General features: G+C 47.7%; 1 pseudogene; it reads right to left on the bottom strand.

Annotated features, from left to right (window-relative positions):
* Positions 1 to 205: 205 nt before the first annotated feature.
* Positions 206 to 10,055, bottom strand: LOC123097231 (probable glycerol-3-phosphate acyltransferase 3; annotated as a pseudogene).
* Positions 10,056 to 16,874: the final 6,819 nt, after the last annotated feature.

Below are 16,874 nucleotides of genomic sequence, written 5' to 3' on the forward strand. Positions count from 1 at the left end.
CCACTCAAATCTATTACTTTAACCATGGTCAAGGCCGACCATTCAAATCTATTACTTTAACCATGGCAAACTTTTTTGTTTAGACCCTTGAATACAGATACAACGAGCTCCATATTGCAGCTATGAGGTGAGGAGGTGTCGTCTATGACCCATCCTGAACAGACCGTAAGAAAAAAGAGTCTAGCTTAGATATGACTAATCATCGGTTGTTCTTAGCTCCTCACAGCTGCAGGAGCAATCGAGCACTTGCCGTCGTTGCCAGCAAGCATGAGGTATTTGTCCTTCCTGTTGAACATGGTGCAGCCGTATCCAAGCGCATCCCCCATCTTCCTCTGCACGAGGTTGGCCATGTCGGTGCTCGGCACCTTCCTCTCTTTGACCGCCGACGTGCTCACCCGCTCCAGAAACTGCACCGTGTAGCACATCCTTGGATTCACCATGTAGTAGAGCGAGTCCAGGAATTTGAGCCCCCCCGCGGTGGTCGCGTAGAACATGCCCATCTCGGTGGCGAGGCCCACGGGTACCACGTCGTCGCTGAGCTCCGCGAACAGCGGACTGAACCGGAGTAGGTACGGCTCCCGGCAGGTGGTGCCCTCGGGGGAGACGACGAGGAGGTCGCCGCTGTCCAGGAGGCGGCCCATGATGCCTGCGTCAACGACGCGGTCTCGTGCCAGCCGCACGGTGCGACCGATCGGCGAGAGGAGATCCGAGAAGCGGCTGAGGCTATACGACACGGCCCGCACCGGTCGGTCCAGCGCCACCGATATGTACACCGGGTCGATGAGCGTGCGGTGGTTGCACACATACAGCTGCCCGCGCGGACGCCCTGGCTCGCCGTCGGCGCCCAGCAGCGGCGGCCGCTCGCCCTCCTTGAGGCGCCACGACATGCCAGTGGATGCCAGGATTGGTGTGGAATATCGATATGGCACGGTGAGCGCGATGGCGAGGCGGGCGACGCCAAGGGCAACGCCGAATGGCAACCACATGAACATGGCAGCGTGCTGCCGGCCGTCGGCCGGAATGCGAGGCGGCCGTCGTGGAACACCAGGGCCTTGGGGTACCTGCTCCTCGTTAGCGCCTTCCATGTGGCTCTGTCGTCTCGTGTCACGAGGTAGACATTCTACACGTACCGACAGAGAAGAGGAGATGTGTTAGAAAAAGTTTGACGGCCATAAAACAAAGGACTGCTAATTTTCTACGGTACTGAATTTAAGCAACACTAGCACATATGCCCGTGCATTGCAACGGGAGAGATTTTTTGCGAGAAGCATCAGAAGAGATAATTGATATGTCCATCAAAACGGTCTCCACACAACAGTGGGACGATAGAGCGCAGAGCTGTGGTGTTCTCACGGATCATATTTGGCCCGCGAGATCTTTATAGTAGTGGGGTTGGTGGGAGTGGCGGCCACTATCCAATGCGTACATTTTTTTTCCTTCAGGTCCGCCTCCTTGTCGAGGTTGTGGTGACCTCATGTTTTTCTTTAAAACATGTGAGCATTTTTTTCTTCTAAAAAACGTTAACTTCTAGAAAAAGGAAAACAAAACTTGAAATAAGAAAGATTTTCTTAAATTCACAAACACTTTTTGAAAACAGGACCATTTTTAAGGAGGAGAAACGAACCTTTTTCGAATTTGTTTTGAACATTCAAATCAATTTTGAAAAATATATTTTTAATCACGAACATTATTTTGAATTTGTGAACATTTGATAAAATGAATATTTTTCGTATTTCTATTATTTTTTATATGAAATTTATTTTAGATATCTAGAAAAAAATTCAATTTTCTTTTTGAAAAATGTGAACATTGTTTTAATTCCAAACAAAGTTTGATTGAAAATAACAATTTATATTTCCCAATGTTTTTGAAAGTGGGAACAAATATTGAAATCCTAAGATTTAAACAAAATTAGTACAAAAAACGAAATTTCGGAAAATTTATAAAATTAATTTATGGGAAAAGGAAAAAATAAATTGGAAGGGAAGAAATAAAAATAGAAAAAGAACACAGAAAAAATAGAAATGGACCGGCCCAACATTGGGCGACCGATAGGAAGCTCCAAGTATATGCCGTGCTGTGCGATAAATAAGGTTTTCCAGCTGCGTGCGCAGGATATAATTTGGTGACTTTTCTGGGCCTTAGTGCATGCGGCCCACGTACGAAATTCTGGACAAAACTTTTTATTTTTTAGCAGATGGACCACGAAAATTTAGTACCACCTCGGATATAAGAAAAATATTTTTGGTGGTGAACGGATGAAAAAATTGGAGAAACACACCTTGCTTTATTAGTAGGTATAGATATAGATATAGATATCTGAACGTGTGCATGCACATATGCAGATGGGTCTGTTTAGGACACATCTAGATGTGAAATAGTTATGTCATATCTAAGCTGATGTTCACTCTGTTTGTGGTCTATTTTTTTCCTAGTTTTTTTTGTTTCTTGTTGATAAATTATATATTTGTGAAAGCTTAGATGTGACATTCTTAAAAAACATTTAGATGTGAATTAGACAAACTGTATACAGATACTACTAACTTCGTTGTTGTTTCCTTTACTATGTGGGGTGTCCAGTTTACTTCATTAGAAGCTCATAATTACATGCATGCAGAAAAAATAAAAGTGATGATGTTTGCAGATTCTTTTCAAAACTGAAATTTTAAAACGTTTTGTAGCTCAAACCGTCTGTCGGATTGAAAAACTGTTTTCACATAAAAGATTCGTTGCAATGAGACCTACGAACCTAGATCCCATGTCGACATGTTTCAACGACCTTTTTTTTAATCAAAAGTTACTAGGCATGTACTACATAAGATATCACGTCTGCGACACTTAAGGCGTGTTTGGTTGCCCGCATGCAGCCCAACCAGGCCCGCGGGATGTGCGCGGCCTGTTTGGTTGCCTGGGCTGCATGCGGTTTGAGGCCCGCACGGACCTTAAAGCAGCCTGCAGCCTGGCCCGGCGGAAACTGTCGAATTAGCAGTTTCTCGCGAGCCTGGCCGCGCGCGGCCACGTGTGCGAGGTAGTTGCACGCCTCGGGCAGCGCGGGAGACGGAGGCGACGTCTCATTACTCTCCCTCACTCTCCTGTCACCGCCCAGACGCACTGTTCCCACCGCTCCCTCTCTCTCCCTCACCGTCCCTCCCTCTCCTCTCCTCCGATGGCTCCGGTACGCCCACCGCCGCGCCGCCCTCTTACCCCCGTCGACCAGCGCATCGCCGGCATCCAGGAGCGCTGGCTGGCCGGGCTTCAGAACTCGGGCCGCGACCTGGCGTCGGCGCTGCGTGTGCCGTCCCCCATCTGCTGCCGGCCACCACGAGCGCCGGACAATGCGGTGCCGGCCGCTCCTGCTCCGCCGATTCCGGACCTCGTGGTCCTGGGCTCGAGGCCGGCGCCGTCGACAGAGCCGCCCCTTCTTGGGACCCCATTGGCCACGGGGGTTTTCTTGACCCCCGTCCAAGGGTTTTCTTCGGTCGGCGGGCCGTCCTTCTCGACCTTCGGCGTGGCATTGAGCACGGGGCCGAGGCCGCAGGGCGTCGCCGGGACCGGCTCCTCCTCTGCCCCGCCCCCTCTCTCCTTCCCACCGGGGTTTTCACCCCGGCCTCGGTTCGCCGCGGCTGCGCGTGCTCCGGTGAGTCAAACCCCTCAATCCTTGCTCCTAGATGTAGATTAGATGTTTATTTCTTAGGCATGTTGTAGTAGTTAGTGGATTCGATAGGATTAGATAGGATTATAGCAGATCTGATTGGATGCGATCCCAATTGAATCCAATCGGACTGATCTGTTCTTGTTTTGTATAATTTTTCTTATGCTACTGCTTGTGTGTCCTATGATTTGTGTTCATGCTAGTAGGTGTATTCATGATAGAATCATGTTCATGTTGAGTGATGAATGTTATACTGATGGCATGTTCATGTTGAGTGATGAATGCTAGAATCATGTTGACTGATGGCATGTTCATGTTCTAGATAGGATCATGTTCATGTTCCATGTTGCTAACATACATGTTCTAGCTAGGGTTTGTGTTGAATGTTATACGTGCATGTAGTAGAAGCATTTTAGGATGGTGCCAAATCTGCATGGCTGTACATGGGTGCTATTGGCACTTGGTGTTGCTATTTTTAGATGTTACCATGTTTAGGATAGTGCAGTGTTGAGTGCCAGTTGCATCAAAGAAGATGGCACTGATCAGTGGACTTGCCCAACAGCAAGTCAACTGATCAGTGCCACTAATCAGTGGCATTTGCCCAACAGCAAGTGTCATTGATAAGTGGCATTTGCCGGCACTTGCTGTTGGGCAAAATGCCACTTATCAATGGCACTTGCTGTTGGGCAAGTCCACTGATAAGTGGCATTTCCTCAAAGAGTTAGTGGACTGATCAGTGTCATTTTCTCTTGGGCAAATGTCCCTGATCAGTGCCATTTTGCAAAAAGTTTGTGCACTAATACTTGTCATCTTACCTGACAAGATATTGAAGACTGATTGGGATGTGCCGGGAGGAGGAGCTCAGGTGGTGGCCGGAGCTGAGCGCACCGAGGATTTCATCCCCATGAACAGGTGGCTCAGGAAGGTGGACCTGCCTGGCAGGATCGCCTTCATGAGTGTGCCTCGTTCAAAGGGACAATCTCCGAGGCAGGGCCATGAGGAGGGGGCCAGGGAGCTGATGCGCTTCTACCAGCAGATCAAGGACAACGAGGACCTCGCCATGCTCGTCGTGCCTCCCAAGTTCGTGGAGGTGATGAACACCTGGCAGGTCATCAAGCGGCTCCCGCGCATCGTCAGTCTGTCGGCGAACAAGCAGTGCGTGTTCTGGGTGCAGGTGCAGAACTTCGAGGGGCACATGGTGCTTGGCCGGGGCTGGAACTACTTCTGCCGCCGCCACCGGATCGTCCCCGGCGACCTCGTCGTTGTGCGCATCTCCGGACTCGGACTGAAGGTTCAGATCTACAACCACGACTCCTCGGTGATGTGCAGGTTTCGTTGCACCAGGCACAATTGCGTTGGTAACATCGAGCAGGCTATGTAGTTAACTTAAGTAAGGTGTTAGTGGAGAACTTTTATGGTGTGTGGCGAGACTTGTGCTGGAACTTGTTCATATTTTGGCCAGGAGCAGCACCCTGGCATGGAGCAGGGAAGGAGGATGCCCCTGCTTTTAATCTAGACTTATGCTATGTAGTTAAGTAGTTTGCTGTCTTTTCCTTGCTTGCTGTGTTAAGTTTGCTGTCATTACATTGCTTGCTTTGTTTGATCTTGCTGTTCTGCTGTTGCTGTTGTGCTGATCATGTGGTGGTAAGGCCACCACATTTGAATGGGGTGAGCAGAACACAAACGCTGTTTGCAACCAAACAGCTGAAGTTTGCATCTGCTCACACCCTAAGCACAAAAACGGCAACCAAACAGTGGGGGGGGGGGGGGTAAATGCCTCTCCATGCGATGCAGGCAACCAAACAGGTTGCATCTGCTGCATATGAGGCTGCATTTCATCAACCAGGCTGGCTAGAGATGAACATGCAATGCAACTACTGTTGCAAACTGCAACCAAATACACCCTTAAGTTACCATGTTGTTTTCATAGAAATTACCGGACATTAAAAATGGTCTTTCAACCTTTCTCCCCACGTGCACATGCATGCATGCACTAGATGACAAAATGCTGGTGTCATCTTAGATTCTTTCTATTTTAAAACATCAAAATGTTTTGTAGTTCAAATCGTCGCTCTGATCGACAAACTGTTTTCACATAAAAGATTCGTCGCAACGAGATCTTTAAAACTAGATCCCATGTTGGTATGTTTCGATGATTTTTTTTCTCGGGTAAAAGTTACCACGCATATGCTATGCAAGTTGTCATGCCACTTGAGCATAAGTTATCATGTTGTTTACATAAAAATTATTGAGGCATAAAAAATAGTTCCTTCGACCTCCTCCCCATATGCACATTCACGCATGCCCTAAAAGACGGGAAGTGCTAATCACAAGGAAGATTCCATACGTAATTCAAAAAATTAAAAATGTTTTGTAACTCAAACCATCATTCCGATAAAAAATCATTTTCACATAAAAAGATTTATTGCGATGAGACATTCAAAACTAGATCTCATGTTGGTATGTTTCGACAACACCTGGGCTAACTAAGTTATCAACTCCGTTGTGGGTATGTTACCATGATATTCAACACGCAAGTCACTGAAGTGTGTTTTTCAACAAGTCCGCCCTCCCGGTCAAAAGTTATCACACTTGGACTAAGTAAGTTATCAACCCAGTTGTGCATATATTACCATATTATTTACACATGAGTTATCGGGATCAAAATTATCACTGCGTTTGTACATCATCGGGTCTGCGGTTGCGTAATTTACTATGTAATTCACTCAAAAATGATTGGGGACATATTTTTTCAACTTTATTTTCCTGGGTCAAAAGTTATCAACGTGTTGCACATAAGTTATTAGGACTGTGATGCATAAATTCAATGGACATTAGAAATGGTTGCTCCAACCGTCACAACGAGACTTTCAATCTAGAAAAAAAATTCAATGTCTTCTAAATAGAAAAAGGGAAAGAAAATGTTCAAACAAGGGAAAGAAAATTTGGTTGAACAAAAAAGATAGTGCAGTGTTGAGTGCCAGTTGCATCAAAGAAGATGGCACTGATCAGTGGACTTGCCCAACAGCAAGTCAACTGATCAGTGCCACTAATCAGTGGCATTTGCCCAACAGCAAGTGTCATTGATAAGTGGCATTTGCCGGCACTTGCTGTTGGGCAAAATGCCACTTATCAATGGCACTTGCTGTTGGGCAAGTCCACTGATAAGTGGCATTTCCTCAAAGAGTTAGTGGACTGATCAGTGTCATTTTCTCTTGGGCAAATGTCCCTGATCAGTGCCATTTTGCAAAAAGTTTGTGCACTAATACTTGTCATCTTACCTGACAAGATATTGAAGACTGATTGGGATGTGCCGGGAGGAGGAGCTCAGGTGGTGGCCGGAGCTGAGCGCACCGAGGATTTCATCCCCATGAACAGGTGGCTCAGGAAGGTGGACCTGCCTGGCAGGATCGCCTTCATGAGTGTGCCTCGTTCAAAGGGACAATCTCCGAGGCAGGGCCATGAGGAGGGGGCCAGGGAGCTGATGCGCTTCTACCAGCAGATCAAGGACAACGAGGACCTCGCCATGCTCGTCGTGCCTCCCAAGTTCGTGGAGGTGATGAACACCTGGCAGGTCATCAAGCGGCTCCCGCGCATCGTCAGTCTGTCGGCGAACAAGCAGTGCGTGTTCTGGGTGCACGTGCAGAACTTCGAGGGGCACATGGTGCTTGGCCGGGACTGGAACTACTTCTGCCGCCGCCACCGGATCGTCCCCGGCGACCTCGTCGTTGTGCGCATCTCCGGACTCGGACTGAAGGTTCAAATCTACAACCACGACTGCTCGGTGATGTGCAGGTTTCGTTGCACCAGGCACAATTGCGTTGGTAACATCGAGCAGGCTATGTAGTTAACTTAAGTAAGGTGTTAGTTGAGAACTTTTATGGTGTGTGGTGAGACTTGTGCTGGAACTTGTTCATATTTTGGCCAGGAGCAGCACCCTGGCATGGGGCAGGGAAGGAGGATGCCCCTGCTTTTAATCTAGACTTATGCTATGTAGTTAAGTAGTTTGCTGTCTTTTCCTTTCTTGCTATGTTAAGTTTGCTGTCATTACATTGCTTGCTTCGTTTGATCTTGTTGTTCTGCTGTTGCTGTTGTGCTGATCATGTGGTGGTAAGGCCATCACATTTGAATGGGGTGAGCAGAACACAAACGCTGTTTGCAACCAAACAGCTGAAGTTTGCATCTGCTCACACCCTAAGCACAAAAACGGCAACCAAACAGTGGGGGGGGGGGGGGGGGGTAAATGCCTCTCCATGCGATGCAGGCAACCAAACAGGTTGCATCTGCTGCATATGAGACTGCATTTCATCAACCAGGCTGGCTAGAGATGAACATGCAATGCAACTACTGTTGCAAACTGCAACCAAATACACCCTTAAGTTACCATGTTGTTTTCATAGAAATTACCGGACATTAAAAATGGTCTTTCAACCTTTCTCCCCACGTGCACATGCATGCATGCACTAGATGACAAAATGCTGGTGTCATCTTAGATTCTTTCTATTTTAAAACATCAAAATGTTTTGTAGTTCAAATCGTCGCTCTGATCGACAAACTGTTTTCACATAAAAGATTCGTCGCAACGAGATCTTTAAAACTAGATCCCATGTTGGTATGTTTCGATGATTTTTTTCTCGGGTAAAAGTTACCACGCATATGCTATGCAAGTTGTCATGCCACTTGAGCATAAGTTATCATGTTGTTTACATAAAAATTATTGAGGCATAAAAAATAGTTCCTTCGACCTCCTCCCCATATGCACATTCACGCATGCCCTAAAAGACGGGAAGTGCTAATCACAAGGAAGATTCCATACGTAATTCAAAAAATTAAAAATGTTTTGTAACTCAAACCATCATTCCGATAAAAAATCATTTTCACATAAAAAGATTTATTGCGATGAGACATTCAAAACTAGATCTCATGTTGGTATGTTTCGACAACACCTGGGCTAACTAAGTTATCAACTCCGTTGTGGGTATGTTACCATGATATTCAACACGCAAGTCACTGAAGTGTGTTTTTCAACAAGTCCGCCCTCCCGGTCAAAAGTTATCACACTTGGACTAAGTAAGTTATCAACCCAGTTGTGCATATATTACCATATTATTTACACATGAGTTATCGGGATCAAAATTATCACTGCGTTTGTACATCATCGGGTCTGCGGTTGCGTAATTTACTATGTAATTCACTCAAAAATGATTGGGGACATATTTTTTCAACTTTATTTTCCTGGGTCAAAAGTTATCAACGTGTTGCACATAAGTTATTAGGACTGTGATGCATAAATTCAATGGACATTAGAAATGGTTGCTCCAACCGTCACAACGAGACTTTCAATCTAGAAAAAAAATTCAATGTCTTCTAAATAGAAAAAGGGAAAGAAAATGTTCAAACAAGGGAAAGAAAATTTGGTTGAACAAAAAAACATTTTTCTCACGTCACATTCAATGTGGTAAAAAAATACCTAACTAATCATATAAGAAAGACGTGGATACTATTAACAACAACTATTAGATCTGGATCGTCGAATCCGCTCTGACGGACGGTCTATATCGACCGGATGCACTATAAAAAGACTTTTCGCCTCAGGGTGCATTCTCCAAAAATTGACTCACGCGAGTTGCAAATAAAACAAGAAGCTAGCTAGCTGTGGAGTTAGCACTACCTTGCAACAGCGCGCGAGGGGATGCTGGAGAAACTGGAGCGAGCCAGAGAATCCCACGGCATCATTACCCTCCAGCATGATCTTCTCCTCCTCCTCCAACACCACCTTGTCTTGGTCCTCCATTAGACCTGTGTAGAACCCCCAGAGCACCTTCATCTCCTTCCCGACGACCGCCTCCGCCCCGAGGTACTCCCTGAGGAACCCCTCTACCATCAGCCTCGGCAACTTCCTCGCCACGCACACCCTCCGCCCGCCGGCCGCACCACTCATCCTCATTGTCTCGAAGCCTTCCGTGGCCACGTCTTCCATGAGCCACTTGGGCAGCACGGCGCGGCCAGCGAGGAACGGGCCCGCGCGCAACCCGCTGAAGGCCGCCATAGCCATCAACCTCACGGCCGCGTCGCTGTCGCGGCCCACGCAGAAGATGATTGGGTAGAGCAGGAGAAGTACGAGGCCCCGTAGGTACCCTCCGGCCTCCAGCGCCACGAGCATGAAGTAGGGGAAGGGGGACGACGACGACGGAAGGAGGAGCCCGTCGTCGACGTCAAGGACGAGGGTTCGCCCGGCGGCGAGCTTCTCTGCCATGGAAGGATGGGATGACCTGCCGTGGTGGTGCAGCGAGGAAGGGTGCGGTATCGATTCGGATTTGGTCACGGCGGTGGCGGTGGCTCGGGTGGAGATCGGAGGCCGAGTCCCGAGCACGGCGGAGAAGAGGCTCTGCTTCTTGGCCATGCTGAATAGATGCATGCTAGCTAGCTAGCTTGTCGTAGCAATACATCAGCTGCAGCTAGCACATATAGGATGAGGGTGGCAGTAACGACTAACTACTTTCAGCTGATGTTGTGCTGATATCATGCATTGTCAAAATCACGCACTCACGCGGCCACTCGCCGACCGCACAAACTGTGTCGTGCTGGTGGGATACATGCCAAACGTTCTTTCGGTACAACTAAGGAGAATATATAGTTACCACAAACTAAGCGGAGCTAGGGCTAAGTACCTTGAATGACGCACTTTGATGATCTTTTTTGTACTTTCTAAGAAAAAATTACAAGGGTCATCATTACTTTTTTTTGACAAAGGGTGGATTTTATTTACTCATAATGATGCATCAAGAGGATACAAAACACAATGAGCAAACACTCGACCTCCGCATCGTTAGGACGCGCACAGCCAACATCAACTCACACATAAACACACCAACAACTATCAAAGTCATATTAGACCAAAACTATGCGTAGGCGAGGAAAAAAGAAACGGCTCCAAACGTCGTCGTCATACCCACACCAACAAACTGTAGTAATGACCATATCTACACCAACCATTTCATGACACCGCAAGGACGACGCGGAGCAATACTTTCAGGAAGGGAGCGAAACTCAAGCGTCATCGTCAGCGGATCCAACCACCAAAGTCAGTCTCTAGCTTTTCACCCTGAAAAATCAATCCATTGATGATGACTTTGGTGGTTGGATCTGCTGAAGATGACGCTTGAGTTTCACTCCCTTCATAGGCGACGAAGTAAAAAAAACATACCTTGTAAAAACACATCGCCATTGCCAGGTATAACCAGCTAAAGTTAGACCTAGGTTTTTGCCCCAGAGCTCGAGATTGGGTGCTTGAGTAGCACCACCATCAAAGTCACTCAAGTGTTGTCGCCACCACTTTTTCGTAATACCAGCAGCTACATGCAATGCGACCATCACCTCTGCACAACCGACCATCTGCGTAAGCCCTCGTCCACAATTAGCATCTCATCGCCGAAATCAACCATTGAATCTTGAGAGATGAAGACTCCTGAAGATTTTTCGATGACCACAGGCGTCATGGAGTCGTAGAAGTTAACTGTAGCACAGTCTGTAGTCACCACCACTCGGCCGACCAGATCTGGATCACCACTACCAAGCCGTGGACCACATGAAAGGCCAGTACCTCACTATCACGGTCCACCTCCTAGTAGAAAGCTCGATGCACAAACCATGGCGGAGTGCACGCATCCATGCCGGAGGCCATTAGAGGCGCGAGCAACCATGGGTTCCATGTGCTGGAGCACCGGATCTAGGCCGCTTGCCACCCGGGGCGCAGCCGCACACCAGCAACGTACCTTGCATAGGTGACGAAGTGGTGGAGGCGCGCTGGGCCCGGGCGAGCGCACAGGCACCCGCCACCGCCGGCCACCGCATAGGGCTTTGCCCTGGAGGCGTGGGCCGGCGACAGCGGGGTAGAACGGCGGCTTTGGAGAGTAGAGCGGCGGTGGCGGAGGAGCCGCCCGAGTCGTTCCTGTGAATGACGCGGGGGCCATCATTACTAGGCCTCGGCTATAGCTCCACTTGCCATGTCTCTGCCCCTGCAAACTGCCATCTTAATACCTTTCTGTTATAAGTTGGCATATCGTTAATAGCTTGTAATTAACAACTATTGGCCGAATACGATAGGTAACTAAAAAGTGCCGTCTAATTAATAGCTTGTAATTAATTGATGTTATGCATATCATTAATTGGCTCACCGACTACTTAATTGCTACCTCCTTATATATATACATACGAAGGTAGTAAAAGATTGTCATGGAAAAAGATGTTATAAGATATTTTTGTTATATCTTTCTGTTATAAGATATTTTTGCAATTTAATTTGAACTACAAAAATGTCTTATGGGAGAAACAAATTTGCAACTATAGAGAAACTTGAATAGTAACTTCTATATAGTATTGATTTTTTTAGAGTCAATTACACCACTGGTGCCACAACTTGGCTCGAAAAGTCAGTTTAGTGCTAAAACTAGTGGCATACATTAAACTGGTGCCACAACTTGGCTTTGACGTGCATATACGGTGCAAATTACGTTTCTATACCAAGAGGGTGTTGATTAGGCACGCCAATGTGGCATGGGCCTGCTGTCAGCGAGGAGGTAGAGAGGACGTATGGCCTGCTATTTTGCATAAAAAAAACCTCGGAAATTTTTCCTCATGAAAAAGCTCTTGCCACGGCCGCAAGGGTCCACTTGTCAGCATCTCAAAAATAATTGAAAAAATGGCACCTGCAAGGATTCAAACCACTGTCCTGTAGCTCACAGCTGCGCGCGACTAACCGCCTGAGCGAGGACAAATTCATGTAACAACTTGATGCTGCCCCTATATGTTCTTTGAATATTATGCGGGCTACAGTCCCTGCAACCCATTTTACACTGTTCTTTTACGAATTTGTAGGATATTTGTAAATTATAATCATGCGTTATAAATAATATACAATAATCATGTATCTATAAAGTGTTTTTAAATAACAGTGCAAAATGGGCTGCTGTGACTCCGTTCCTCTTAAGATAGAAAGTTTATATATGTTACGTATCAATTTTATCATAAGGAACATTGACGGGTGTACTGGTGTGGCATTTGCCCCTGCAGGTCATGCGATTGAATCACATTGGCGTCAATTTTTGCAAAATGCTGTGGGTTGCTGACAGATGGACCCCGCACAGCTCCATCTGTGAGAACAATGAAAAAATATTCTGAGGTTTTTTTTTGCAAGATAAGCAGGCACACGTCCTCCTCATCACCTGTCCCTGACAGCGGGCCCGTGCCACGTAGGCGTGCCTAATCAGCACTGTGTTCATATAGAAACGTGATTTGCACCGTATATGCACGTCAAAGCCAAGTTGTGCCACCAGTTCAATATATGCCGCGAGTTTAAGCACTAAACTGACTTTTCACGCCAAGTTGTGATACCAATAGTATAATTGACTCATTTTTTAATTGTCCAGAATACCACAGGAATCATTTTTTTGCGAAACTTCTCACATGAGTATAACACTTGGCCATATTTGTTACAAAATGGTCTAACTTTTATTTTGTTTTCTATTTTAATTGTTTTCGCAAGTTGGATACATTTTTTTAGAAAAGGAGGATGACCCCCGGCCTCTGCATCTGGGCGATGCATACGGCCACTTTATTAATTATTCTCACAAGACCTTACAAAGTCATACAACAGTAAGACTAAAGCCGCCGTCTAAGCAACAAACTGTCGCTACACCTATTCAGTTGATGAAGGGGCGCAGATAGCCTGGGCCTAATACCAAACAGATATCGCAGCCAAGCCTAACATCTAAGACCTGAGACCCCAACCTAGCCACTTGCCGGGTCTGGGGCACACACTGTTCCGGCGTGCTCTCAGAGGCCGCCGCCGCCAACTGCCACCGCTCCATCTTCAGAACTGTACTGATGCATGAACCTTGCTCGGTCTAGCTATCGTCAACGCCACCACAACGCCCAACGGCACCTCCTCCCTGCGCGCAAACAGCTGAGCACGTCGCGGTCGCCACTGATACACCTCAGCGCCATGCTGCCAAGTACCACCAGCTGACACAGTTTGAAGTCATTGGAAGATCTGTCGTGCGTAGCACCTGCCGACCAGGCATGACAAAGCGTAGCACCTGTCGGTCAGGCATGACATGACATCTCCACCAAAGCTCCGTGCAAGACGAAGCCGCTCCACCTCCTGCCTCTGACTTCTAGCGCTGCTCCGCAAACGATGCTCCCAAGAGAGAAACAACACCGCAGTGCCGCCATCGTCCGATCTGGAACACTAGATCCTAGGGTTTCCCCCGGAGCAGCACAAGTGGGTCGACAGTAGTTACACGACGATGCCTCCATCAAGGTAACGGCGAGAATGCTGCCATCGCCTGCCGTCGGCTCGGTTTTCACCGGCAAACCATGTCTCCCCTACTCGCAGCCGGGACAAGATGATGGATCTCGAGATCCGATCACCAAGCCTCTGGCCGGCCATCTCTGGAAGAAGATGACCACCACGTCCACCAACGTCACCACGCCGGGCACGCGTCGCCGTCGGCACCCCCATGGTGCCTAGAGGCCGACAAGCCCCGACGAACACCACGCCTCGCTAGCCGCCATGGCCCAGACCCAACCACCACCAGATCCAGATCGGATTGGGGTCAAGGGCCCCAAGCCGCAGCCGCCGCGGAGGCAGCACCACTGGACGGTGCCCTGCCCTCCACCCCGCCGTAGGACCGAGTCATCGTCGGAGCTCCGCCGCGCCACGCCGCCAAGCCGCTGGAAGAACTCGTGCCGCCGCCAGGGGAGAGAGAGAGACACGCCAGGGAGAGGCCCCGCCGCCGCCGGCACTGTCTGGGCTTTGCCCGGTTGTGTCCCTCGGCGGCGGTGAGGGGGGTGGGAGGGTGTTTGAGGGCCGGCGGCGGAGGGAGCTAGGGTTCCCCCGAGTCGCCTCAGAGAGGGACGCAGGGGACGGGAGGCAGGTTATTCTGATGTGGGAGGCAAGTTGGATACATGTGCACCAGAGACCCACTAGGTATGTTTGAAAAACTAAGGCCATCTATTAAAGTTGTCTAACACTTGTAGTATCATCCTTATACAAGAATAGAAGATAACACACGTGTCCTTGGGTAGTTGGGTATGACGATGTTATCTTCCTACTGCACTCTTCAACAGTGCATCATGAGCAAAGCTCGATGCCAGTTCTAGATCTCTAGAGCACTCTCAGAGTCAAGATGACATTGTTGGTGCAACGGCCGGGAAGTCGGTGGTCGGGGCCAGAAAATGTGGGCGACATCAAACTGGAATCAAATCGTTGCCCCGACGAAAAAGATGAGGAGAAAACTAGACAACCATCCTTGAAACGGGAGTCAGCTTCCCTAAACATCAGTTGTCATCATCCGTACGCCAAAACGCCAACCATATGTGGCCACCCTCTTAAATTGCACATACATAGGTTAAAACCATAGACAGTGCAAAGCCAATATGTTCACAAGAATACGACCCGTCACTGGTAGAAAACAGGCCTTTCGTCCGGTCCATTAGTATCGGTCAGATTTTGGCCCGGACTAATAATATCATTAGTCCTGGTTCCAACGACTACTATTTAGTCCGGATTCATTTTTTACATACAGTTCCGGTTTGTGATACAAACCTGGACTAAAGGGGTGGCGGCAGGCTGGGGCCCCATGAGCCCCTTTAGTCCTGGTTCGTATCACAAACCAGGACTAGAGGTAGACCTCTAGTCCCGGTTTGTATAATCAACCGGGACTAAAGATGTCTCTATATAAACCCTTCATCCAGCCCGAGCCCATTTATCTGTTTTCTCCTTTCCCCACTCAGTTCTTTCCCTTAGTTCGAGCTCATCCTCCATTTTTTTGCCAAGATTTGAGGCACCCCATCTCTCCAAATGTTCACAAAGGTTAGCAACTTTGTCCTTTAATCTCTCATTGCAAGATTAGCTCGTGCAATGCTCTATAAATATAGTGATTTGTGGGTTTTAGTTTCAGAGTAATTATGTGGGAGTTTATTTGATTTATATGCAATTTGAGCTCAAATTAATTTCTTAGTTTGCATGTGTGTAGGTGTCATTTACTTAGTGCCTTCCAGTCGGGGATATACCCCGCGGTATGACCCGGCCGGAAGTATAACCCGGCCGAACTTGGCGACTCACTAAGTGACCCGCCCGGATCTCTCCACTCACTGATGACCTGGCCGGGCCTGGTGACTCATTGGTGACCCGGCAGGAGGGTCAGAGGAGCGATAAGACCCGGTGGCCCAGAAGGCGGCTCATGGAAGGGCGGCTCATGTTACGTTAGGCTGGCCTAAGAGGAAAGGCATAAGGAATATTCTCTTACAAAGGAAGCAAGACTAGGACTGCGGTTATAATAGAGTAATCGTAATCCTATTAGGACTGGTCATGTAACCCGCCCCTTCAACTTATATAAGGAGGGGCGGGGCACCCCGAGAGGGACAAGTTTTAGACAGACAGACAAGTCTTAGACAAGATCAAAGTAGATGTTCTCGAGATAGAGGTAGCGAAACACCGCCCTTGTAATCGAGATCGTCATCATCATCAATATAAATCAAGCAAGATGTAGGCTTTTACCTCCACCATGAGGGGCTGAACGTGGGTAAAAAATCTCGCGTCTCTCCTCCCACCCAACCCCTCTCAAGCTATTACGTAGATGTGTTGGCCTCATGACTAACTCCTCACAGTAGGACATCTGCCGTGCTCCACGACAGTTGGCGCACACCATGGGTGTCACACCCAATATGCGACCCTATCCGAGAGGAACTCGAAGGTCCCACCAAGGATAGAAGCGCATATTAAAGACGCTTTGCAAGGTGGATATCATTACATCGTACCATTACAGAATAGATGGGGATACAAAGGCATACAATGCCACATGAATACAACAACTGAAGGAAATATGCCCTAGAGGAAATAATAAAGTTATTATTTATTTCCTTATTTCATGATAAATGTTTATTATTCATGCTAGAATTGTATTAACCGAAAACTTAGTACATGTGTGAATACATAGACAAAACATAGTGTCCCTAGTATGCCTCTACTTGACTAGCTCGTTGATCAAAGATGGTTATGTTTCCTAACCATGGACATGTATTGTCATTTGATGAACGGGATCACATCATTAGGAGAATGGTGTGATGGACATGACCCATCCGTTAGCTTAGCATTATGATCTTTATAGTTTCATTGCTACTGCTTTCTTCATGACTTATACATGTTCCTCAGACTATG

Source organism: Triticum aestivum, chromosome 4D (genome assembly GCF_018294505.1).
Source record: "Triticum aestivum cultivar Chinese Spring chromosome 4D, IWGSC CS RefSeq v2.1, whole genome shotgun sequence".
NCBI classification, from domain to species: Eukaryota; Viridiplantae; Streptophyta; class Magnoliopsida; order Poales; family Poaceae; genus Triticum; species Triticum aestivum.